This window comes from Saccopteryx bilineata, chromosome 8 (assembly GCF_036850765.1).
Source record: "Saccopteryx bilineata isolate mSacBil1 chromosome 8, mSacBil1_pri_phased_curated, whole genome shotgun sequence".
In the NCBI taxonomy this organism is placed as follows: domain Eukaryota; kingdom Metazoa; phylum Chordata; class Mammalia; order Chiroptera; family Emballonuridae; genus Saccopteryx; species Saccopteryx bilineata.
This window is the reverse complement of record NC_089497.1, coordinates 82,655,977-82,681,553: the sequence shown is the minus strand read 5'-3', so window position 1 is coordinate 82,681,553 and position 25,577 is coordinate 82,655,977. Positions and strand designations below refer to the sequence as shown.

The 25,577-nt window shown below is 39.3% G+C and overlaps 1 protein-coding gene across 1 annotated transcript in view; it reads left to right on the top strand.

Moving 5' to 3' along the window:
• The first annotated feature begins 625 nt into the window (after positions 1-625).
• NLGN1 (neuroligin 1) overlaps positions 626-25,577 on the top strand; it is a 999,306-nt gene continuing 974,354 nt past the window's right edge. Inside the window, exon 1 of the mRNA XM_066241521.1 lies at positions 626-664. The gene's annotated coding sequence lies outside the window, so the exon portion shown is untranslated. The remainder of the gene's footprint in view (positions 665-25,577) is intronic.

Below are 25,577 nucleotides of genomic sequence, written 5' to 3'. Positions count from 1 at the left end.
GGGTGGTTTCTGTAGCACTAAGGTTCACGGAACTCCCCAAACACTTATTTTCATTTCAACCCAAACGAGAACCTCAAGAAGAGTCCACTGTGGAGGAAATTCAGCTTCCGTGTTTCCATAAAGCCAATTCCTTTTTTTGGAGGGTCATTCAGCAGAGTTGAGCGAGATGGAGCTGGGTCTAGTGCAAGAAAAACTACACGATACTTAATTCTTTTTTAAACCCACCCTTTACTCCACGACCAGTCCCTAGTTAACTCCCCGTGCAGGGGACGCGTTTTCAGACTCGACCTTTTGGAGAGAGGTGGGAACTTGCCCTTATTTTGTCTTCTCTTCCTCCAACCCTCTTCCTCCTCCGCTCACCATTTCTCGCCCTGGCAGTTTGCAAATTGCCCGTTTTGCCCACCCCTCCTGCTCTTCTCCACTCCTGCCCGCTGTGTCCTCTCTCGATTGGCGCTCTCAGAACAGATGCGTCTCCGGGTCTCGGGCTCTCCGCCGCCTCCCCCGCGCCGCGTCCCCCGCGCCCCCGCCGGCCCCGGCTCTCCGCGCCCCTCCTCCCGCCGCCCCGGGCGCCTTGACCCTTCCAGCCCTACGGTCGGCCTGCAGGCTGGGGGCGTCCTGTGCCCGCGCCGAGGTCCGGGCGGCCGACGCCGAGCGCGCGGAGCTGGTGAGCTGCGACCGCGGGAGAGGCGGGCGGGATCGGGGACGCGAGGCCAGGAGAGCCCGTCCGAGCCGGAGAGACCGGAGGACGGGGGGAGCGAGCGGGAGGCGCGCGCCGCCGAGCCGGGCGCACGGGTGCAGTCGCCTCCAGCGCCTTAGAGCGGCGCCCCCGTCCCTGCAGCTCTTCACCCCAGAGCTGTGCCCGGGGACACCGAGACCGAGAGCCGAGCCTCCGGCAGAGAGGTACCAAAGAAATACGGCAAAGAGCGGGCGGGGAGGGTTTCCTGGGAAATACCGAGGCTGAACAGATGGAGGAACAATGCCGCCTCCAGAAGAAAACCGTTGCCTGAAGCCCGGGCGGCGCGCGGACGAGCTGCCCTCAGCCTTCGCTCTCGCCAGGCCTTCGGGCTAGTTCAGGGGCTGGTTCCTCCTCTTAGTTTGAAGGGATGAGAAAGTTGCTCTTCCCCACATTTCCTGCGAAGTGATTTTCAGATCTGCGTGGTTCGAGTCAAGATGTCACTCCCTAGATACCCCGCGATGAGCAACGGCTAGATTTATATCATTGGGCAATAAACCCCTTCGGGAAGAGAAGGTAGTCCAAACATTTAAAACACTCTCCACTGGCTCCTGATTGTCCAGCCCTATGCTTTGTAAGTAGAAATGAAAAACCACCTGCAGTGAATTTAAAATTGGGAATAATTTATTCCAGAGGAGGTTCTTAATATTTTCTACAGACGAGGGAAGTTATGTGTCTAAAATTTGATTCATCTGTGATTATTATAAATCATGAGCAGTTGGCCTCCAGGAGGGTATTTATACTACTTTTTATTTCATTTCCAGGACTATAATGATACATGTAGGACTTAAAAATATGAATTTTAGATACCTAGCTAACCTTGTGTCTATTACTCTGCATTTGTACAGGTGCTTAATATACTCACTTCTTTTTATACTGAAACTACAGTAGTCTATTTTCTCTGTATAAATTCTCATGCTGTACATGAAAAATACAAGGTCATAATGTATTTCTCAAAAATCAATTGTGCTTAATTACAAATAGGATCACAGATGTAAAAATACCACTGAGGAAAGGTGTGGATACATGTGTTTGAGTGTAAAACCTATAAAAATGTCTTGGCATTTCAATCAGCCATTACAACCTAGCAGAACATTAGCTTTTTGAAATGAGCTCAGAAGCAAGGGCCATGCACATACTTAAAATATTAAATGTTAAGTACAAAAACATTATTTACTGTGCCCTTGGCAGACAATGAATCTAAGTCTATCTGCACTGCTGAGTGATTGAGTGATTCACAGAGAAAGTGGAAGTTAATCATTACTCAGGCCTTCTGATTACATGGTTTGATTAAAAGAAGTAACTGTTTTCTGTAAGCCTGCTCTTCTACACTTAGTCTTTCCAATCCTCTTAACATAAGCAGAAATTGAGAGAGCCAGTCTTTCAGCGACTTCATGTGCCAGTTCCTGCACTGTGGGGTAAAGAAAGCACTCTTTTGCTCCCCTCCCCTCGCCTTGCCTTCCCCATAGCCTGCCTCCTTCCATTCCCGAGGTACTTCCTGTCAATGTTATCTTTATTCCCTTAGTATGTTTCATTTTGTGAAAATTTCCTTTTACATTTAGATATAACATTCTATAATAGAAATGTCTGGATTGGTTTGAAATTGAAGCTGGAATATAAACTCACAAAAGGTAGGTTGAGAACAATTTGCTGCAGGTAGAGTGTTTGAAGGCTTGATGATTTTGCCTGACTGAGTGACTTCCCTGACTTTCTAAAGTCTCTTCTAGTCCTGAACATCTCATATTTTATTCTATTTTTATTACTTCCACATGGTTATTTTTTAAATTTATCTATTTAGAATTTTCCCCCAGGGTAAGTAAATAACTATAACTAGAGAATAGAGATATAAAAATACATTCTCTGAGCTTAAATTTTTTTAACATTTTTAAGCTAAACCAAGTAATAGTTTATTTCTAGAACACATTTTACTTTTATACAAGGAAATTATTTTATGAATTACCTAACAAATACTAATTTATAGTTTTTTTAAGCAAAACATAATTGGAATTAACAGTAAGGTTTGAAACCATAACAGTACAACAATACACTTTGTTGTACACATTTTAAAGTGAAGTTTGATATCTATTTCCTTCTTACTAGATTGGAAAAAAAGTGGGAAAAACTAGATTGGGAAGATACCTATATTAATTTCTATGATTCGTCAGTTATAGTTGAATTCTTTGTAAATGGAATCCCTCAAGTCCAAGTCACCAAACTTACCTTTCCCCCCTAAACCATGGGTCAGTTCTTGCAGATCTCTTATTAACAATGGCCAGCGGTTCCTTATAGCTTCTATGCTACAGGCCAGACACTGATGGCATTCAACTCCATTTTCAGTTTACTCTACAGCTTTCTTTTTTAGATTAAGTGCCTTGCACCTGACCTTCTCCCAAATTTACTCATTATTCCATTCATAATACTTATTTACTACTTTCCCCAATAGTATAAGCCATTTTAGGGTTCTGTGCTTTGCTTCTGCTAATATTTCTTCATGGATTACTATCCACTGCCTACCACCCCCCCCATACACACATATGCTCACACAGCAATTGTAGGGTCAGAGAATATTTTGTTTCCTTAGAGTAGGCTTTTCTCCATCACTCTGCTTCTTTCCTGTATTCTTACTCTGAGCTTCAACAAGACATTATTTATAAAAGAGTAGTCCATCTTTCACACTTTTTTATACTTGGCATCCTCATTTAATAGTAAGTTCCCAGAGGTCAAAAACCATATCTGATTTATCATTTCATTCTGAATGCATAGCCCCATATCTGAACATAAAGTAGACCACTAATGAATATTAAATGTATTATTCATAAATACATTTGACTATGAGGCAACAAAAATCATGGCTGACAGTGGATTAAGCACATAAGGGTTTATCTTACATTTAAACAACTGAAAAAACAGTTGTTTATACATTTAATCAAGGAATCGGCTGCTTCTCTCATTTTGGTACTTTTCTTCTCATGGTCATAGATTGCTGTTGTGCCTTTGGCATCATGTCTGCCTTCTAGGCCTCCAAAGAGATCACAGAGTACTCTATCTAGGCTAAGATTTCTCAACTTCGGCATATTGGCATTTGGAGCCAGATAAGTCTTTGTCTTTGTTGTGGGGGAATAGCCAGTACCTTATAAGATGTTTAGCAACACCTATGGTCTCTACTAACTAGATACAAGTAGCACGCCCATTCACTCCTCCAGTTATGATGACCAAGGATATTCTAGACATTGTCAAATGTCCCTTAGAGGTAAAATTATCCTGGGTTGACGATGACTACTCTAGAGTCAAAAGAAGGCAATTCCCTGTTTTTTACTCTTCATTTTTCTTTGCATTGCAATTGTGGTGGGGATATGTTTTTTTGTTTGTTTGGGGTTTTTTTGCTTAATAAATGGTAGAGAACTCTATGAAATTGCTTTCAAAAAAAAAGAAGGAAAGAAAAGAAAAAGAAGGACAGAAAAGAGCCGAACAGCCCTTTTCTTGAGCATTTTGTCTTTTATTTTGCGACGTGGACATTCTCCAGAGACTATCATTTTATTATCACTTCCATGCTGTGTCAGATGGCCACTTCTGGGGAGAAGAGAGGTTGGGGAATGTATTTTGAGTGTGGCATACCAGTACTCTGGGAAAAATCAGAAGCTGACAGAACAAGAAATGACTGTGTTTGAAAACTATAAGTGTTTGCTACTATGACAGGATAAGTGAGTATGTAATATTCACCTAACTACTTTAAAAAAGAAAAAAAATAGCCATAATAGAGAGTAGATATGATTTTGCCACATACTAAATATTGATAAAATAACTATGATAGTACTGTGATTGGTTTCCCTCTAGATGATATTTTACTTGGAAAATAACTGAATAGCAGAATGGAGGCATCTTGCTCTGTAGAACAACACCTCATCTCTAGTATATTGAGTAAAACAGTCATTTGCTCTTCATACTTACAAATTAGAAAGTTGTCAATCATGAGAAATGTCAAAGGAGATAAAAATGCAGATCTATTCTTTTCATATTTCTTTCTCTAATGCTTATATTTAGAAAGACAGCACACACTAGTGATGGCATTAGGTTAAATAATGTTTTTTAAATACAGATGTTTTAGTATAGGCTATAATAACTTAAAATTATACAGATTAATTATTTACCTCAGTGTGGTAAAAAAAAAAAAAAAGTACTATTGGCTACCACTATAGGAAAAAATTCTCCTTTACAAAGATATGTCAACATTGCTGTGATGGTAAATGATCTTGTCTGATTGAGTACAAAGTTGTTTTTTGTTTTTTAATTTCTTACCCTCTGTATCATTCTTTATGAGTTTGTTGAATGTTCAGTTCTGTGTAGAATATAGAAATACAAGATATGTTATCATTTTTTTGCTATATAACAGAATAATACCCAATTACAGGCCTAAACAATAAATATGTACTTTCATTATCTTGCAGAACAAGAATTCTGGAGGTATACTGGTCCAGGGTTATTTCACTCAGTAGTTCAAGGATGTTAGGCTCTGAGATAGCTTTGCTAAAATTCTGTTGGCTTCCCATCTTGGAAGAAGATAATGTGCTTACCACAGAGGCAATCATCACCTTTTCAAATAGTCCCACTCAAACCAAAAAGATAGGAAGCATTCTCTTCTCATGGAAAGAGGAAGAAGAATTTTCTAAGAGCTATCAGCAGACTCCTTTATAACTGATCAACTGAAACCATGACCTATCCCACTTGTAATCTCTGGCAAAGAGAAAGTGCATTGTGTGGTGGTTTTGATCAATCATGGTTTTTCCCCTTGGCTGGCAGAAAGGTCTGCTTTCTCTGTGGACAATGTCCCATGTAAACAAAATCAAAACTCTTGTTAACTGGGAGAAAGGTGGTAATAGCTGTAACCTAGAGTACCTGACAGAGTATACCATAAACATTATGTCCTGTCTTTATCAAATTTTTTAGAATATGGTTGCCTATATTATAATTTAATGCTTGTGTGCTTATGTGTACGCACGCACACACATACAAATTAAGTGGTCTTTGAATTTACGGGCATAAACTCTATACATATCTCTGATGTAGAATGACTATTTTCATGATGTTCCAGAGATTAAAAAAATATATATCTAGAGAATCAGAAAAGGCGGAAATGATCTTTGGAGAGAATAATTATAAATACTAAATTATATTACATTACATGTCTAAATCTAAAACCCTACTTTTTCATCTTAAAGCCACATCATGTAACAACCATAGATAAACCAGATTTCCTCCTTACTAACTAAATAGATCATCTGTGTTCATCATGTGATCTTTCAATCATAATTCAGGAATAATGTGAGAAATGACTGAACTCTTTTGCCAATTACTGACATAAAGAAGAATTTAATTTCATTTATGCCCTAATTAAAATTACCCCTCTGCTTTTGATAACTGTTTACTTAGAAGATCTAAGTGAGGGATCTAGTTTTTAGCTCACATGGCAATGAGCATCTCTCATGCAATATTATGAGGTTATTTATTTATTTATTTTTAACAAGGAAAACTTTATTCTTATTCTTTTGTATGACTTCATAAAAGCACAGCCAATTTGGTGTTCAATTGAAAAAGGGGTTTTTAACCATCTCTATTTACCATGCTTCATTATTTGAATCAGTTTTTAACTTAAACTTTGCTTCAAGATTTGATTGTGTTTGGGTTTTTTATCATAAGCTGTTTCAAATTATTTTTGGAAAGAGGAAGAATATATACATATATGTACATGTATATATGCATATGCAAACAAATGAAGGCTGTCATCTATCACTCAGTAAATATCATTTTCCTGAGTGAATATATGTTCAGATATCAGACAATATTGTGTGCAATAAACTGCCAAATTATGTTCCCATCAGTATGTGCAATGGGATTTCAGAGAAAAAAAGATAGCAGTGGTACTTGAGTCATTTCAATGGAGATACACATTGTAATTGGTAGGCAGACGGAAACTAATGGAGGGAAGGTAGAGAAAGTTTAAATAAGGTGAATTCATTATACATATTTTGCTCTGTGCTCACAAAGCAATTGTTTTTCAACATTTTTTCTTCTCTAGCTTTAGAATCTCAGTAACCTCATTTGTACTTGATAACTTTCTCTCCAGTATAAAGAGGCAAGTAAACTTTATACCAAAGCCACATTATCAAAGAACCATGAACTAGAAAAGAATGGATAGGATATCTCTTTGTCTCAAAGCAAATTTTGTGATGGACAGTGGCTCTACCATTGCTTTACTATCAGCATTTTAGAACACATTTTGAGTTTTTCATCTTGACGTCTATCCAATGCTCTTTTTTCATGCTCCATGCCTACAGCTGTTTGCATCATAGAAACCACCTCTGACCAGGACTTCTTGCCTCCCTTCCTGTGATCGGGAGGGCTCTGATTTCTGAATCAAACTTGAAATGATACTTAGGAACTCCATCTGTGGTTAGGGTCAGAAACAGATGCTTCTCTTTTCCTTTTAATAGAAGGTAAATTTGAAAGTGAAAACATAGTAAAGTTGGGTTTGAAATAGATCTGCATTTTAGTGGATATCTTGTATCAAGTGAAGACTGCCAGAGGAGTATGTTTTCTAAGCATTTTTCTAAACTTCTTTCTTCTGGACCTATGCAGTATCTCGTATTCAACAATCAACTGTGAAAAAATTATGGTTTGCAGCACTAACTGAAGTATTGCAAGTTCCTGAAGCATCTCTCAAGGAATAAAATGTTTAATTATATACTTAATATACCATATTTAGTGCCAAACTAAGGAACCATTGATTACAGGATGCATCATTATTTTATATAGACTTTAGAAAGAACCCCAGTAAAATCATTATAAATGCTTTCTACCACTTAGATGTTTATTTTATAATTTAATAAAAAGCCATTTAGAGTTAAGTGAATGTAGTTTTTTTACTATATCAATCTTTTTACATGTATAAAAAAGTATATTAACAAGTACATTGCTTTAAGAATTCAAAAAACTGCTCACTTTGGCAGCACATATACTAGAAAAAGAATTCAAAAAACTTTGTCCTAATCAAGTTCTTATTCATCTCAATAATTTTTGTTTGACTCAGAGCCATCTATATCTGCATTTTTTTTTTTGACAATGATCTGTGCATGTTGAGGATACACCATTTCTTAAGAGGACTCCAGGACTGTCTGCAGGATTTCATTCCAAGCACCTGGTATCTTCTGAAAGGTGTGATGCTGGTGTTTTGTTGATACTAGAATGTGACAGTTGAAGATTTTTCAGACAACAACCAGATTTTATATTTCTTTCTTAAATTGTTCTGAAATATCAGTAGGGGTAGTTGTCTGGTCGTGGCAAGAGTAATAAATACACCCAATTTTTCCATGGAAAGTCAATGGCAATTGTGCCTCCATTACTGCTTGGCTATAAGGAATTTTAAAATGCATCCTGATTCAGAGATGTTAAAGGTTAAAAACAATTTAAGAGTGAAAGAAATGGCAACTTAAATGATATGTGTCCTCTTTTTTTAAACTCTCTAATGCAATCATGGTTATTAACCAAGAATTTAATGATACAGTGCGATGAAAAGAAGCACAAGATCAGGAATCAAGAGACTATCTATTTGTAGAGCAGACTCTTCTAATAACTATTCGTGTCATTTCCTATGTAATTCACTTCTGCTCTATGGGCCTTGGTTTCTATGTTTAAAATGTATAATTAGACTAATTGAAATTAGAAGTGCCTTTCGGCTCTCAGAACTGTTTTGGTGAAGGTAATTAGTGATCACCCTGGCCCAGTAGCTTGGTTGGTTAGATCATTGCTTGATATGCGAGGGTTGCGAGTTTGATCTCCAGTCAGGGCACATACAGGAATAGATGAATGATTCTGTTTCTCTCTCTCCCCATTCCTGTCTGTGTGAAATCAATAAATAAAATTTTAAAAATAATCAGTAGTAAACAATGTTCATAATAATATATTTAAGTGTGTGGGTTTGTTTTGTTTTGTTTTTTTTTTTGAAGCTGGAAACGGGGAGAGACAGACAGACTCCCGCATGCACCTGACTGGGATCCACCTGGCACGCCCACCAGGGGGCGATGCTCTGCCCACCAGGGGGCGATGCTCTGCCCCTCCGGGGCGTCGCTCTGCCGTGACCAGGGCCACTCCAGCGCCCAGGGCAGAGGCCAAGGAGCCATCCCCAGCGCCCGGTCCATCCCCGCTCCAATGGAGCCCCGGCTGCGGGAGGGGAAGAGAGAGACAGAGAGGAAGGAGGGGGGGTGGAGAAACAAATGGGCACTTCTCCTATGTACCCGCCGGGAATCAAACCCGGGTCCCCCACACTCTAGGTCGACGCTCCACCCTGAGCCAACCAGCCAGGGCCAAATGTGTTTTATACAAATTGTAATTATAAAGAGGTGTTACTTTAAACTGGTAAATCTTAAGATATATATTTCAGGGTGAGGCAAATGTAGGTTTACGGTTGTTTGTATGGAAAATAATACAATAATTAATACATAATAATATAAGAATAAATTATGTTTTGTGTATTTATAATGTAAACCTACCTAGTATATATATAAAGATTTATTGTACAGTGGTACCTTGACACGAGTGAATTCGTTTCATGGCTGAGCTCGTGACTCAATTTGCTCATGTGTCAAATTGAATTTCCCCATTTAACTTAGTGGGAATGCAATTAATCCATTCTGAGCCCCCAAAACTACACAAATCTTTTGTTTTACATGCTCTTAAATAAGAAAATGTACTTTATAAATTACAAATACAGACATATATACATAATAAGAGAGAATGTAAAGAAATAAACTGGTTTATGAAGTGTATTTACCTTCAAGGTCAGGCAAGAATGCTGGCGGAGGTTTTCATTTTGTGTGCTATCGCTGAACGTAACTTACTCTCTACACACTTAACGCCACATTTAATTACAATTTTAACTTACACACTACATATGATATGTAACTTTATCTCTAAACATAACTGCTATTTTTTTACTTTGCTTAATCATCATTTTCTTCACTGACTTATGGCTTTTTTGCCACACTTGTCTCGCTTTCGCTTAGAGCAGCGGTTCTCAACCTGTGGGTCGCGACCCCAGTGGGGGTTGAACAACCAAAACACAGGGGTTGCCTAAAGCCATCGGAAATACATATTTTACCCCTGGCTTAGAGACTGTTTCAACAAAAACCTTTCTATGGAAGTTTGTTTCTTCCTCCCTTTCAGAATGTTCAGCAGGCCATCTAGTGGAAGGTGGTGGAAGCTCATTCAAATATCCACTCGTGACTTAAAGCAAAAAATCCCGCTAGCGACTGCTGTCTCTCAAATTGCTCGTGATTTAAAGCGCTCGTGTGTCAAGGTACCACTGTATATTGCATAGCTTTGAGATTTTTACAAGTTTTTTGAGGCTTACACATGGACATCTTATTTGTTCTTTAAAGAACTCCAAGCGATACAGAAGTTTTCAACAGAACAAATAAGATTTAGAACCATTCGCCTCATATATATGAGATGAGAAGAATTATTGAACAAATTAAAGGCAAATAAAGAATGTAAAACTGGAAAAGGGGAAGAAGAAAATGCACTTTTCTTAAGAACAAAGAAAACTTTCACAGGGAGTTATCACTATATATAAGCATTCTGCTTAAAAGAGAGTCATCAGTAAAGAGCAGAAAAAAAATTGGTAGATAAAAATGAAATCTGTTTGTTTGTTTTATCATTATTCAACCACACACCACTGATTTTAAAGGAAATATGAATAAAAGGAAGAGGAGCCTCGGACTGGATCAGTCAGATGCTAGTATTTGTGATATATTTGACAGTTCTTACTGTGCAATTCCACAGACAACAGTGTTTCTTCTCTGTATTGTATTTGAAGATTGTCACTACTCTTAAGTAGTCAGAAAGCTGGGTACTTACTTTCTGATGAATAACAAGCTCTTCAGAGGTTTGCTATTCTTCCTTCTCTCACTGTAGCTGGAGTCACCACAAAGAAAACACTGTGTTCTCTCTCACCCACCTGTTTGCCATAAAGCTAGTTAATTTACAAAGTATGAAGAAAACCCTTTTTCTTGACTATGTATTCTTGAAGTTCTCTTTTAATACAAAGTGTAGCAATGCATAAATTAGAGATATCATATTGCTGCAAGTAAGTAGAATTTTAATAATTAAATTACTTTAATCTTCTACTTTGGTCACTTTGTCCATAAAAAATATTAAAGGTACTAGTATTTAAGATAAAAATATTATTTAATGGCTTAGAGAATCACTCAGACCATAACATAGGGTGTTGAGATTATATCCCATTGCGATCACATTTTAAATGACTAATGATAAAAATCACAATTTTTGATTCCATATTATATGTAAAAACAAATCATTCACTTGAAATTTTTTCAATAAATATTCAGTGGTATTTCCAGCTGAAAAGTTAAAAGGTCATAATGTTTTTTTAAATGATTATTGGTCAACCTTCTCAGTCTTCAGAAGACAAAATTGAGGCCGAGATAAGACATGACTTTCTTGGTTTATACAATGAGAGCACCTGGACCAGAATAGCCTGGTCTTCCTGTAATGTTTTCATTGCATCTCTTTTACATACAGGACAGTAATATTTATATCAGCACACTGTGTGACATGTATCTGTGGTGGAATAATGATTAGTTTAGAATTATAGGCAATAATTGCCAGAACCTTTAAGGAATGAAGTTTTAGTTTGAAGAATGTTTAGTGAGAAAACTTGTTACTTGAAGGAGATTGGGTTATGGATAAATGGAGAAGTGAAAACAAAGCATTGCTTGAACAAAAGCAGTAAGAATTAAGAATAGGCCATATAGCAGAGGTAATTGGTTGTTCTAGTCTTTTTCAAAAGTAAAAAAAAAAAAAAAAAAAAAAAAAGCCTGACATGCAGTGATGGTGCAGAGTGGATAAAACGGCGACTTGGAGGTCGCCTCTCTGATTGTGGGCTCTGAGCACAGGCTGGCAGTGGATCGTCCACATGACCCCAAAGGTTGCCAGCTTGAGCCCAAAAGTTATTGGCATGAGAAGCCCAAAGACAGTGGCTTGAGCAAAGGAACACTGTTGAGCAATTTGGAATGGGACCTCTGCAGATCATAAATATCAATTGTATATTTACCCTGAGATAAACAGGTCCTTGGAAAATAATTCATATTACTCATCAGAAAGAGACTTGTTTCTACCAGAAGACAAATTAAATTATTGTTAACTATGTGTGTGTGAGAGAGAGACAGAGAGAGAGACAGACAGGGACAGACAGACAGGAAGGGAGAGGGATGAGAAGCATCAATTCTTTGTTGCAGCTCCTTAGGTGTTTATAGATTGCGTCCTCATATGTGCCTTGACTGGGGTGGGGTGGGACTATAGCAGAGTGAGTGACCCCTTGCTCAAGCCAGCAACCTTTGCGCTCAAGCCAGTGACCATGGGGTCATGTTTATGATCCCACATTCAAGCCAGCAACTCCATGCTCAAGCTGGCGAGCCTACCCTCAAGCCGGGGACCTCGGGGTTTTGAACCTGGGTCCTCTGCATACCAGTCCAATGCTCTATCCACTACACCAGAGGTTCTCAACCTGTGGGTCACGACCCCGGTGGGGGGTTGAACGACCAAAACACAGGGGTCTCCTAAAGCCATCGGAAATACATATTTTATTTTAAAATGTATTGTATAATAAATATGTATTTTCCGATGGCTTTAGGCAACCCCTGTGTTTTGGTCGTTCGACCCCCGCCCCCACCGGGGTCGCGACCCATAGGTTGAGAACCGCTGCACTACACCATGGCCTGGTCAGGCCAAATTAAATTATTTAAAATAAAAAAATAACTTTCTGAGTGAATGCCTATGAATGTCACTGGTTGATACCAAATTTGTTTGAGATTATTTGATTGCATGTAAACAAATGAGGAGAGTCTTCTTACCATAGCCTGCCCATGTATTGTTTTCTAACTTGGGCAACTTCTCCCAGGAAGTACCAGAAACACTATGCCTCTCCAAACATACCTTCTTTCCCATCCCCCCTTTCAATATAGTACTTCAGTCAGATTTTCATATCAGCTGATTACAGGACACATAATCAAATGCCTTATTTGCTTAAGGGAGAAAGGCTCTAGTTGGTGCTAATCTGTCTTTTAACACTCAGCAATTGTCCTCATCACTTAAATTTTTTTTTAAGTTCTAAGAGGTGCCGTTTCAAGTGTGATATATTCCTCTGTCTCTACTAAATTGCACATGAAATCAATATGTCCCTCCTGACTCCTCTTGAATCCACTCTATGAAAACAGCAGCTCGTTTTTGGAATCAGTGGCTAGAATAACCAGCACCATGAGAACAGGGAAGGAATCACAAGAGCATGAGCATGTTTTCTATACAATGCCATAAACACGCTCATAATTTCTCATGGATTGGTTCATGATGACTCTGCCAGTCAAAACTATACTGAGAATCATCCGGATCTTCACTGTAGAATGTCATTACCACACTAGTCTTATCTGAAACTCTGAAGAAGGATGACTTCACAGGACCACCGCTCCTTATGGGGCCCTCACTCTACCATGCAACCCTGAAAATGTGATGATGCTATAGGTCAGAAAGAAGGCACAGTGACTGGAATGGGAAAAACCTGTCAGGGAGATAGAGTGTATAAGGAGTATCTTTAATTTTGTAGTATCCTTTAAATCTCCTGCTATACTGAAGCTTGCAAAACAAAACAGTACATATCTATCTTTTATCCATCTGTCCATCTACCTGGGTGATCTAACTGAAAATTGTTAAGTGAATGCCAGATATGAGAAGGCATAAGGAGAAGTAACTACTTTTCTTAGAAAGGTTATTTGTATTTCATATGGTGATTAGATGAGAAAGGGGAGAGACACCAAGAAGTGTATTCTTGGTCACCAGGAAGACAAATTCAGCATCATTTTTTTCTTATCCTCATGAATATAATTTCTTTTCCTTTGTACATATGCATACTTCCTGATTCCTGCAGTCTGTTTCATGGTTCCTTTTCTGTATCTAAAACCAAAATCCAAATTCAAAATTTTTCATTGCACCATAGAACTATTGCAGAAGCCTTCTAACTATGAATGTCAACAGCCAACATGAAACATAGACTAGATGGGTATTGATGGGGAAGGCCCAGAAAATTAGTTTAAACCAGGAAAATTGCCAGTGAGACGAAACCCCCATTTCTGCTACAGGTTTACCAGAAGGATGCTTTAGGGCCGGGCCCCACAGGGATGCCGAAAGTCGAGCCCTGGGGGAGTTTAAGGGGTTGCTGAACTGCGGTGTGGAGAACTTGTTTTGCCTCGTTCTTTAGCCTAAAAGGTGATTCTGTTGCTATGTTAGTATTGAAATGATGATTTTCTGTAGTCTTTATCTTTTCTCTGATTTTAGTTTATGTATCTCTCCAATTGGGTTGATAACATCAACCTCATAGAACTGTTGTGGAATTAAATGAAATAATGTATTATAGTACCTTAGCCTGTCACTTAAAGAATGTCCATACATTCTTATTTTCATGTGAACCTTTCACACACAAATACAGACATTCTGCTTACTCAGTAATAGAATTTATCATATACTTTTTATATACTAGGTCAGGCATGGTGCTAGACACAGTGGAGAAGAAAATGGAAAGTCAAGCCATGTCTCCGAGATTCTGAGGATCCTTTAAAGCCTTTGAAATTAAATCTACAGCCCTGTATTAGCTTATGCAAGAGAGATAGGGCTGTTTTTATTTTACTATACATGAAGGAAAGATAAAGCATTTAGAAATGATGAAATTGACAGATTTAAAAAAAATTCAAGGACTCTATCAGCATTAGAATGTGAAAGCATTTGAGTCACAGGCTTGCGAGGGAGTGAATGTTAATGGGCGCCTTTGTAAAACCTCCAAACTAAGCTGTATCATTTTCTATACATGCTTAAATCTCTTAATTACAAAGCAACTTTAATTATACATAAAGTATGCCTCTTCAATCATGTTTTAATCACACTTGAAAAAAATTAAATTTATCCCAAAGTTATTTTCTGCCTTCCAATTCTGATTTTTAAACTCTGGTATATTTCGAACCAAAAAATTGCATTAAGCTAATGTTTATGCTTGCACATAATCCCACACTTTCAAGGCAACACTTAAAATATTCAGAAGCGCTTCACAAGAGGGAGTAGTTTAATTCTGTTGTTGACTCAGAGCCATTGTTCTTCACAGTTACAGCTCCACTGGCATAGGCTACATATGGTCACTTGTTTTTTCAGCATACAGAGTGATAATGCATTAACATTCTGGCTGGTGGTGGAGGCTATGCTGTGCTTTAGAGAAATGTATCAGGGAGGAAGCACTGCCTCTTGGGCAGAAAGGAGGACAACATCAACACAGGAGAGCCTGCAGATTGCCTTAGAAGAATCTCTGTGGCTTTATACTGCTGTGACGGCCCTGGAAGCTGAATTTCAAACATTGGCTGTCTGTGGGTAGGACAGATATTGAAAGGAGTGGTCATCGGAGACTGTTATGGATCACAGCTATGCAGGAGATTTTGCCAGCCTCCTACCCACTACCATTCAGAGATGCTGTTCTGGACCTTTGGTTGCCTCTGGGAACAGGCGTTTTGCTCTCGTCACTGCTGTGTAGGCTACTGGTCAAAGTGGAATCCTGGGTCAGTGACTGATGGCCATGTGGCGGTTTGTAAAGCCAGTATCCAGGGCCACTATCACAGCCACCTGGCCCATGCAGGTTCGCATTGGATTCGGACAGTCAGTAAAGAAACAACAGAGCCAAAAACTGGTGGGCCATCATCTTTAATCCTAGCTTACACCCGGTGGGCAAGTAAAAACACACACTAGGCCAGAACCCACTCATTCAGTGCTCACAAAGCTACTGATTTATCCGAGTTTCCTAGAATCAAAGGTTTCTAGCTCACCAGACTTATTCACCTCTGTTCCCCATCTCCTTCCTTCTCCCTGCACAAACTCTGCACAAACTGGCTTCTCACTCAACACTCTGCCATCTTGGCTGCTCCTCCTGACCTCCTTCATGTGGCCTTTCTCTGCTCTCCTCTCTGCTCTCTCCTCTAATGTTAATCTCAGGAACTGAGAGAGAGCAAGCTCCCAGTCTGTCCCATTTTATAGTGCAGAAATCCAAACCTTTAATCCAATATACAAAATAGGGAAGTCTCTAATACAAAGTCACTTATCTGGGGCATAATGGAATTGCACCGCCCCACATCAAAAAGGGTGGGAAGGGCTTAGTCCTAAAACCAAGCCCCAGGCTACAAGGATCCTGCCTGCCCACAGCCCACCCCCAACACACACTAATATCGCCTGGGCAACAGGCTTCCCTGTGGGCAGCTCCCATCTTTAACAAAGTGAGCATAATATATTTTATCTGCCCAACAGGGTTCATGATAACTATTTAAATATTTTCTTGGGGCATTAGCATTTTCAGCAACAAGAATGGGGAATTCTGACCAAAGTTTAGTGAACATGACTTTTCTTTTACCTTTTGTGGTTCTCTGGCGTGTATGAAGTGAAGAAAAAAGGCCAAGGAAGAATTTATGTCTGTTCTTATATCAGAAAAGACGTCAGCCTCATCTATTTTTATTCCAGGTGGAATTCTATCCCTGGAGACATTTCTAGTAATACAGGCCCTGAGGGCTTCTACTTAACCTTTCCAAGATAATCTGGTTTACATCTCTGGTTGTGATTAGAAAAACTAATACCAGTAACAGCACCAGAGGGAGCCACCTACTTGGTTTTGCCTCAAGCATTAGCAGAGCTGACAATAAGGCCTGAGATGCAGAAATATTAAGATTTTATTGTATTTTCTAAAAAAGAATAGCAGAAAAGTTGATATGTAAAATCTGTTAGCTGCAATCCCAAATGATGGGACTAGTAGCAACCACTTCATTTCTCTGTCTTGAAATATTTGTGAATGGTAATTGCCTGGCTGCGATCCAAAAGTAAATCATATTTCAAAATATAAAATTGTATTTGGAGCAAGAGGTAGTCTTGCCAGTCCTGCCATTGTCCCTTTTTAGAATACTATTAGCAGGTTTGCACATTTGAAACTTAAGCCAGTGTACTGTTTTTGTAATGTAAATGATGTTACCAAAAATAAAGATGACAAATAAACCTCTTTAGATGAACACTGCTGTGGCCCAACACATTCTCTATCTTATTCCCTCTTCTCTCTCATTCTCTGTCTGTAATACACACACACACACACACACACACACACACACACACACAGGCACAAACATATTTGTAATAGTGATTTTGTTGTAAAACAATAGAACCAGGTTTGCTATAAGGACATCAGGTAAGCTAGTCTTTGAGTCCTGTGGTGGAGAAGAGAAAATCACAAGAGAAATAGAAGTCACGTTTCTTTATTAACACACTGACCTTTTTCATGAAGAAACGCCAAATGCCTACAGTCTCAAGGGTACTCTCTTAATTACCATGCTGGCAAATATTGCAGGAAAATATATTGATTCCAACGGTCTGTTGTTGGAGGGGAGGTTTCTCTGGCCAAGGTTTAGTGAACATGACTAAGTTTTTTGTTGTTTTATCTTCGCCCATTCTAACTCAAATCATGAAAACATTGGAAAGGCAGAATTGCAGTAGTTCCTCTTTGAACAAAAAGGGTTTTATTCTTAAGACTTCTCAGTTGCTAGCTTTGACAGCATCAGGTAAATCTCATTACACGCAACCAGAAGAATGATTCTGCAAAATAAAATAATATCCACTGGCTCCGATAGTGGCATTTTGTTGACCTGATTATAATAAATAAACAAGTTTGCAGTGCATGAAGTTGGTGAGCAATGGTTTCTTAGGTTCCTGCCCCTGTGACAGCCATTCCCTTCAAGAGAGCACTGCATTGTTTGTGCTCTGTGCTCCCGATGGGAAGGAGACAGTGAGGGTGAAGATTAGCTGCTCTGGACTCGCTGGCAGTTTTTATAAGAAAACTTTATAAACAGGGTTTCATTGTCTTCTTGCATTGCCACCCCAGACAAGCTGCTGTGCTGACAAGCTGTCTATACCTAATCTATTTGTGAGGGAAGTGGTTGGGCGAGGTTATTTGAGAAGCAATAGAACTGATCAAATGTCCTGCCTATGGGACTTTAGTATACAAATCTGCCTCTGAGGCAAAGAAGCACATACTGTTTATTTTTTGTTCTATCTATCTATCTATCTATCTATCATCTATCATCTGTCTGTCACCTATCTATCATCTATCTATCTATCATCTATCTATCCAATTATCCCTCCATGCACCTATTTTATTTAAATTTTTCAAATGGTACTTTTCAGTCTAGAAAAAGGTACCATTGCTGAGGACAAGATCCACAGGAATTTTGCCAGCTGTCAGGAGCCCAACAGGCATTGACTAGTACTTCCTCAGGGAGCCTTGGCTCCCAGATATCTAGAGAGGTTCTGGGCTCAAGTGGGAAGTAATGAACCTAAAGATTTGTCCACTCCATAGGCAAGAAGGTAGAAAGAAACCTTTTCTCCCTGGGAGGAGGATGAAGAAGAAAACAGCAATGCTGGTGTGCAAGGCCATGATCGGAGGTGAGGTGTTGGTGTGAGCTTTGTACAGACATGGTGTGTCAATGCACCCCATGCTTAAACTGCACTGGGACGTGTGATATGTCTCAACAGGAAACCCAGAGAGGAGAGGGGCTTGTAGTACCTGACACGGTCCCTCGAGCACTTGGTTGTCCCCAGGCTATGTCTGGCAGCAACATGGTATCACTGGCATGAGAGAGAGAGGGATGCCTGGACGTTGACCTGTGTGAGGAAACTTGTCAGTCTATTCAGGTGTTATAAAAATATATATCATATATTGGGCAGCTTAAACAACGGAACAATTTTTTGCATACTTTTAGAGGCTGGGAAGCCCATGATCAAGGCAATTTAGGTGTCTGGTGAGGGCCTACTTCCTGCATTATAGACACCTGCCTTGCCATGTAAGGATGCCACAGAATGGGGAAGGAACCTCCTTGTGCTCTCTTTCATAAAGGCACTAACCTCATTCATGAAGGGTCCACCCTCATGACCTACTCACTGCAAATGTTCCATCTCCAAGTATTACATTGGGGATTAGATTTCACCATATGAACTTGCGGGGGAGGCACAAATGTTTAGTCTGTAACAGTACTCTTGGTGGTATACTGAAAGCAGGCAGACAGGGGCAGGGTGAGCAGAATGCCCAGTCTCCTGCCCAGAAATGATTAAATGGCTATATTTGAGTCAGATTGGAGAAGGAGCAATCCTTAGGCCATTCAAATACCAGTGGACTTAAGGGGTCAGTGGACTTTGTAATCTTCCTAGAATTTCTGCTATATTTTGTTTATCAGAGTTATCTGGAGGCTTCAGTTTGCCACCTCAGAAGTCTGTCAGGAGCTTTAGATATGAAATGAAAATGACACTGCATTGTGTAACTTCTCGATGGTCAGTGCTGTCCTCCTTCTGTTTCCCTTGTGTAATGAGCAGTTAAAACCTTAAAAGGAAAAGAACCTGCACATTGGTGTCTTTGTGGGGATCAAGGGAGGAGAATTTAGGGGCAACATCACACTTTGAAGTCAGGTGTGCTGGAGCACACAGTTGGTGGAGTGAGTGGTATTGAGGAGGCTGAGCGTGTAGGGACTAAAACACTAGCCACAGAAAACAGGAGTCAAACATGGGCGGGATTCCTGGGCAGTGGCAGCAGGAGGCCCCAGCACATCCACGTATGAAAAGCTCCCTCAGAGAAGTCCACCTGGAACCCCTAAGCAAATAAGTTGAAATTAGAAATCACAATAAGATGTAGAAGGAAACAAGGAAAACTGAAGGAGGAAACTGCAAATGATCAAAACTTTTATTTGGTTTTTGGTTCAGTGTTTATCAAGCAAAATCAATACATCAGAGTATCTTGAAAACAGCATTTGTTTTTCAAGCTAATTATGATCAAAGAGTAATTTCAGTACTTTTAACATTCCTCTTAATAATTATAATAGATAAATGGTATATGGTTGAATTCTGGATTTTTAAGCCAAGCTTTCAGAAAAAATCTCCTTTGTCAAGTGCAAATAGGCAAATCTATGGCTCCTTATTATATAGGGATTGTTGTTCAAATCTAAAGAGATGGAAGGGGGTGAGGGGGGGTAATAATTTAAGGCAATTGACAATTATATCTCTACCTTTGATCCCTTTTCTTTTTTCAATTATGATTCTTCAACAAGTCATTTAACAGTACGAAAACAAATCTTGCTCGTTCCTAGAAGTAGGATGGAAAGGGTTTGCTGTGGAGGATAGTGCCCTGGACTTGAAGTAGGATGATGTTCATGCTGGTTCTACCTTCGTCGTGTAGTAATGATTGGTGGAAGCACTTAATCTGGCTGAGTTTCAATGGTTTACCTATAAAACAGGAAAGAACAACATATCATTGCCTGTTTCATAGACTAAGTTGTAAGGATCAAATGAGTCAAAGTTTTAAAAAGGCAGTTTATATTTTTAAGCTCTACAGTGTGTCCGTAAAGTCATGGTGCACTTTTGACCGGTTACAGGAAAGCAACAAAAGATGATAGAAATGTGAAATCTGCACCAAACAAAAGGAAAACCCTCCCAGTTTCTGTAGAATGATGTGGCAGCATGTGTGCATGAGCAGATGATGACGTAACACCGTGTATACAGTGGAGCAGCCCACGACCATGCCAGTTGAGATGTGGACGGTACAGAGGAAAATTCAGTGTGTTCTGTGGCTCTCTAAATTCGAATCCATGACCAAAGTGCAACGTGAATATGGGCGCGTTTATAACGAAGCACCACCACATAGGAATAACATTACTCGGTGGGATAAGCAGTTGAAGGAAACCGGCAGTTTGGTGGAGAAACCCCGTTCTGGTAGGCCATCAGTCAGTGACGAGTCTGTAGAGGCTATACGGGATAGCTACCTAAGGAGCCCTAAAAAATCTGTGTGTGAGCCCACATCAAACTGCACTGAATAGGTATGAAACTGGGAGAGTTTTCCTTTTATTTGGTGCAGATTTCACATTTCTATCTTCTTTTGTTGCTTTCCCGTGACCGGTCAAAAGTGCACCATGACTCTACAGACACACTGTATATGAACACAGAATACTGTTGAGTATAGCAGGGCAGAAGGCAGCATCATATAATGGGGTCAGCAAGGGAGTGATTCAGAGCAGAGACTCTCTAGCAGAGGGGCCTCTATGTGAGTGCCAGCTTTACATCAGGTTATTGAGCATCTCTATGCTCCTACTTCCTTCCTTATTCATAAAAGAAGACAAGAATCACCTTACTTTGGGGACATTTTGAAGAGTAAAGGGAGATGTATATGAAGTGCTTGGCTCAGAGCCTGACACGTAACTGTGTGTAAATAAATATTCACCATTGCTAAATGTAATTATTACGGTTGACTTGACTGATTTTATCATAGATAATATATGATAAACTCATAAACTTCACAGAAAGGGATCTCACAGCTCCAGCACTGTATGTATTTCTACATAGCACCATCAGTTAAATGTGTAGTTTGAAATACTGAAGGACTGAAATCTTTATATTTTACCAATAACAATGTATAGGAAGTATGTTCATTTTATTTTTTCATTTGGGGAACTTGGTGACTCAAAGTTAGCATCACATTATTGGAATCTATCTTTATTTATTGTCCATCTTTCTGTCTGTCTGTCTCTCTCTCTGGCCATCTGATTCTGTGGCTTGCTCCATCGTTCAACAGTCATCTGTTGTGTCACATTGTCATCAGGAGGGTGAATGAACATTAAGCAGAATGAACACAGTTCTGAATGGACAGACCTGTTTAGGCACAGTGAGAGAATTCGGAAAACACCCCTTCCTTATCTATGGCCTCAGCCATGTTTACTGAAGCCTTCAGGTAGCGGAGTCTAGTGGTCCATAGGTAGTTATAAAAGAGAAGGACAGAGGAATTTCTTATTTCTCTTTCTCTCTCTTTTTCTAATTTCTGATTCTATCTCATTTATTGTTCTCTTCTCCGTGGCCCTGTTCACATTCTTTCCATTCTGTCTCCTTTTTTCTTTATTATTAGCATATATAATTTTCATTCAAGACCCATTATGACCATTATTTATATATTTTGAACACTTCAGTCTTTTGCCAATTAGTCAGTTATTTTCCTTATACTTGCTTATGTTTGTCAAATTTGCAAATAAATATTTAAAAGTATAATAAGTGTAAAAATTATTTTTTACCCTATCTTTGTTGGCCTCTCCTAATTCCCAGCCTCTGCAGTTCTTTCTCAAAGCTCATGTCAGCGGAACTAGTTACAGCTATAGCTACATTACAATCTCACCTTACTTCCTGAGAGCACAGGGACGTAAAGTATGTTCTTAAAGAGCTCTTGAAATTTGGAGATGCAACAAGTTAGGCATAAGCTGACTTCTGCTTGGTCTCTGGAGCCCTGTTCTTATTTTGTTGTTCTTCAGTTGGTAAATGGCTATCTGCTGGGTTCCGCAAACAGCTACTCTGACGGGGACGGGCCCTTGAGCCTTCTCTGAGAGGCTGACGTTCTGCACCTCCCCCCTGCCCAGCACTCCTGTGAGCTAACTCTTCATTTGTGTGTTGGGACCTGCTTCTGCCTTAATCACCATGTCTGCCCTACAGTTGGCTATATCAGTGCCCCTTATTCCTTCACTGCTCTGCCTTAAGCCCAAGGGTGCACTCTCTACTACTACTCTGTGCTTTTGTAGGCCATTCCTGTCTGTCTTCCTCACTCTATTTAAACTCCAGAAAAGGGAGGTACTATGGACTGAATGTTTCTGCCCCCCCCCCAAGAAAATTCAAATGTGAAATCCCAATGCCTGATGTGATGACATTAAGAAGTGGGGATTTGGGAAGGTGACCAAGTCATGAAGGCAGAGCCCTTAGGACTGGAATAGTGTTTTTACAAAAAAGGCTCCAGAGAACCTCTTCCTCTCTGGCCATGCAAGGATGCATAGGGAAGGCTGTGACCTAGAAGAGGGACCTCAGTGAACCAGTCTGGCACCATGATCTCAGACTCCTGGTGTTCAGCCTCTGAGGAATTGTTGTAGTTTACAAAGCACCTCAGTGGTAGTATTTTGTTACTGAAGCCTGAGGAAGACTGGACTGCTCAGTATTCCTAATAGCAAGCAGATTGAGAGCTACCCTAGTGGGTTCTCAGTGAATATTTGGAGGACTGATGACCACTCCGATGGCCTCACACAGTGGTTTGTTGCCATGCTGTGGAAGACTTCCTCTCAACCTCTGCTGCTGGTAGGTTTGCGTAGACTGGGTAATAAATGCCATCTGGTGGTGATCAGTGATGCTGTGACAGGGGGCACCTGAATTCAGTCTCTAAAGAACAGTAAGATAGTACCTCTTATTGGGATCCTGGCATGGGATATTCAGACAAATAAAGGCAAAGCTTTTTTTGAATCTGTAGGTAGGTAGTATGGTATAACAATCCTCTACCCCCGGGTACCCCAGTTGTCTTTGTCATTTGAATTCAAAAACTTCTGCACTGAACTATAGCAGAGAAAAAGTATCGCTTTCTGAAAGCATGAGTGAGCTTTAGAATTAGATAGCAATGATATGTAATCCAGTCTCTCTTTCTGGCCATTTCATGAACCCAATTAACTGATTTAACCTCTTTGAACACCAATATGTTGCTAAGTGCCCAATGTGTGTATGTGGGATGAGCTCAATAAAGTTTCATTGCTTTTCATTCTCAACTCAGCTTTTCCTGCACAGATATTGACTTGCTTTTTCAGAGAGTTCTTGATCCTTTCACCAGCAACTTGATAGGCTAAATATTTCAGGTGACTTTTACCCTATACCTTTTATTCTTATGTTCTACACTTTTGTAGAGATTTTATTTTCATGACCCAAATCTTGAAACATTAATTTCCATGTCATAGGCATATATCTTTGTTGTTGAGCTTCTGTAAGTATTTTTTTTCTGGTTAGTCTTTGTATTTATTCTTCATTTTACTATTGTTTCAGCAGGTTCTTTTCATACTTCACCATTTTCTCTTGCTGATTTTGTCCCTCTGGTCATACAGTCTTATCTCCAGAGAATAATTTAAGATAAAAAATTTAATCATTAAGATAGGAATGTTTGGGAAAAAAGGGCTGACAGAGGCCTGACCTGTGGTGGTGCAGTGGATAAAGTGTTGACCTGGAAAGCTGAGGTCATCAGTTCAAAACTCTGGGCTTACCCAGTCAAGGCACATATGGGAGTTGATTCTTCCTGCTCCTCCTCCCTTGTGTCTCCCCTCTCTCTCTCTCTATTTCTCTCTCTCTCTCCTCTTTCAAATGAATAAATAAAATCTTTAAAAAAAGCGCTGACAAAAATTCAATGGATGATTAATATATATTCATGTTATGATTCCAGATTAGGTAAAACCTGGCATGTTTTTATGAATAATCCCTTGCAATTGAGCAAATAAATGTTTATAGAACTTGTGGTAATCAATCCAGAAGTATTTAAAGTAAAGGTAAAATGTTCCTTAATGAGAAACAAACAAAGAGGTTGGAAAGTTTGATGAGATAGAATTAACAGTGAAAATTGACTAGATCTAGTGTTAGACTGAGTCATTCATTTTGTCAAAGACATTTATGATGCTAGGCTCAATGTTAGGCTTTTGGCTACAATAGTGAATGAAGCACACAAAAATTCCAGTGTTCATGGAGCTCATATCCTATTTTAGGGGTGATAAACTATAAACAAATGGATAAATAATTTATATAATGTGTTCAAAGATGTTAAGTGCCATGAAAAAACAATAAAGCTCAGAAGGGGTGTGAAGGATATGGAGGAGGGAAGATATAATTTAAATTCAAATTGGATGGTCAAAGTAAATCTCACTAAGAAGATAATAGTTGGAAAAACTTGAAGGAGGTAAAGGAGCAAGTACGTTTGGGGGAAGAGCTCTTCAGGTGGAAGGACAGTCAGCACAAAATTCCTACAGTGAGTGCGTTCTTGGTATGAACATCAAGGAAGCAACAGAGGCTGGAGCTTCTGTTGTGGGAGTGGCAGGGCAAGTGTTAGGAGATGAGGGCACAGATGGAGAGGACATGGTGCAGAGCATGTAGGACCTTCCAGGCCCTTGTAAAGACTTTGGCTTTTACTCTGATTATGATGAGTCTGTTAAGGGTTGTGATCAGAAAAATGATTAGACTTACATTTTGAGAAGATAATTCTGCTTGTTGGATCAATATCAACTATAAGGAAAACAAGTTTTTAAGTGAGGAGGCTAGTTACAACACTATTGAAATAATCTATCCTTTTACCAGGATGATGATATAGAGGCAATTAGAAAGTGGTTGACTTCTGGAGCTATTTGACAATGAAAGTTACAGGATTTTTTTGAAAATTGAAAGTTAATTGTGAGACTTGAGTCTCAGAAGACTCCAAGATTTTTGTCATAAAAATAAATGGAAAAGAATAATAAATGGATTAAGTTGCTTCCAACTGTGATAGAAAAGACTGAGGATGGAGCAGGTTTTGAGAGGTGATTATCAATAGTTCAATTTTGGACATGTTAAGTTTGGGTAGTCTTTTAAGAATCAAAGTAGAGATGTCTGTCTTATAAGCAGTTGGACAAAGGAATCCAGAGTCTAGGAAGAGGTCTAGGCTTGAGATATATATATATATGTGTGTGTGTGTGTGTGTGTGTGTGTGTGTGTGTGTATAGATAGATAGATGATAGATAGATATGCAGTCAACCCTCACCATATTGCAGTTCACTTTTCATGGTCTGACTATATCACAGATTTTTAAATTGTATATATCTAATTTTGTATCATGGATTTTTTGCTATATCATGAAATTTTTGTGGTATAC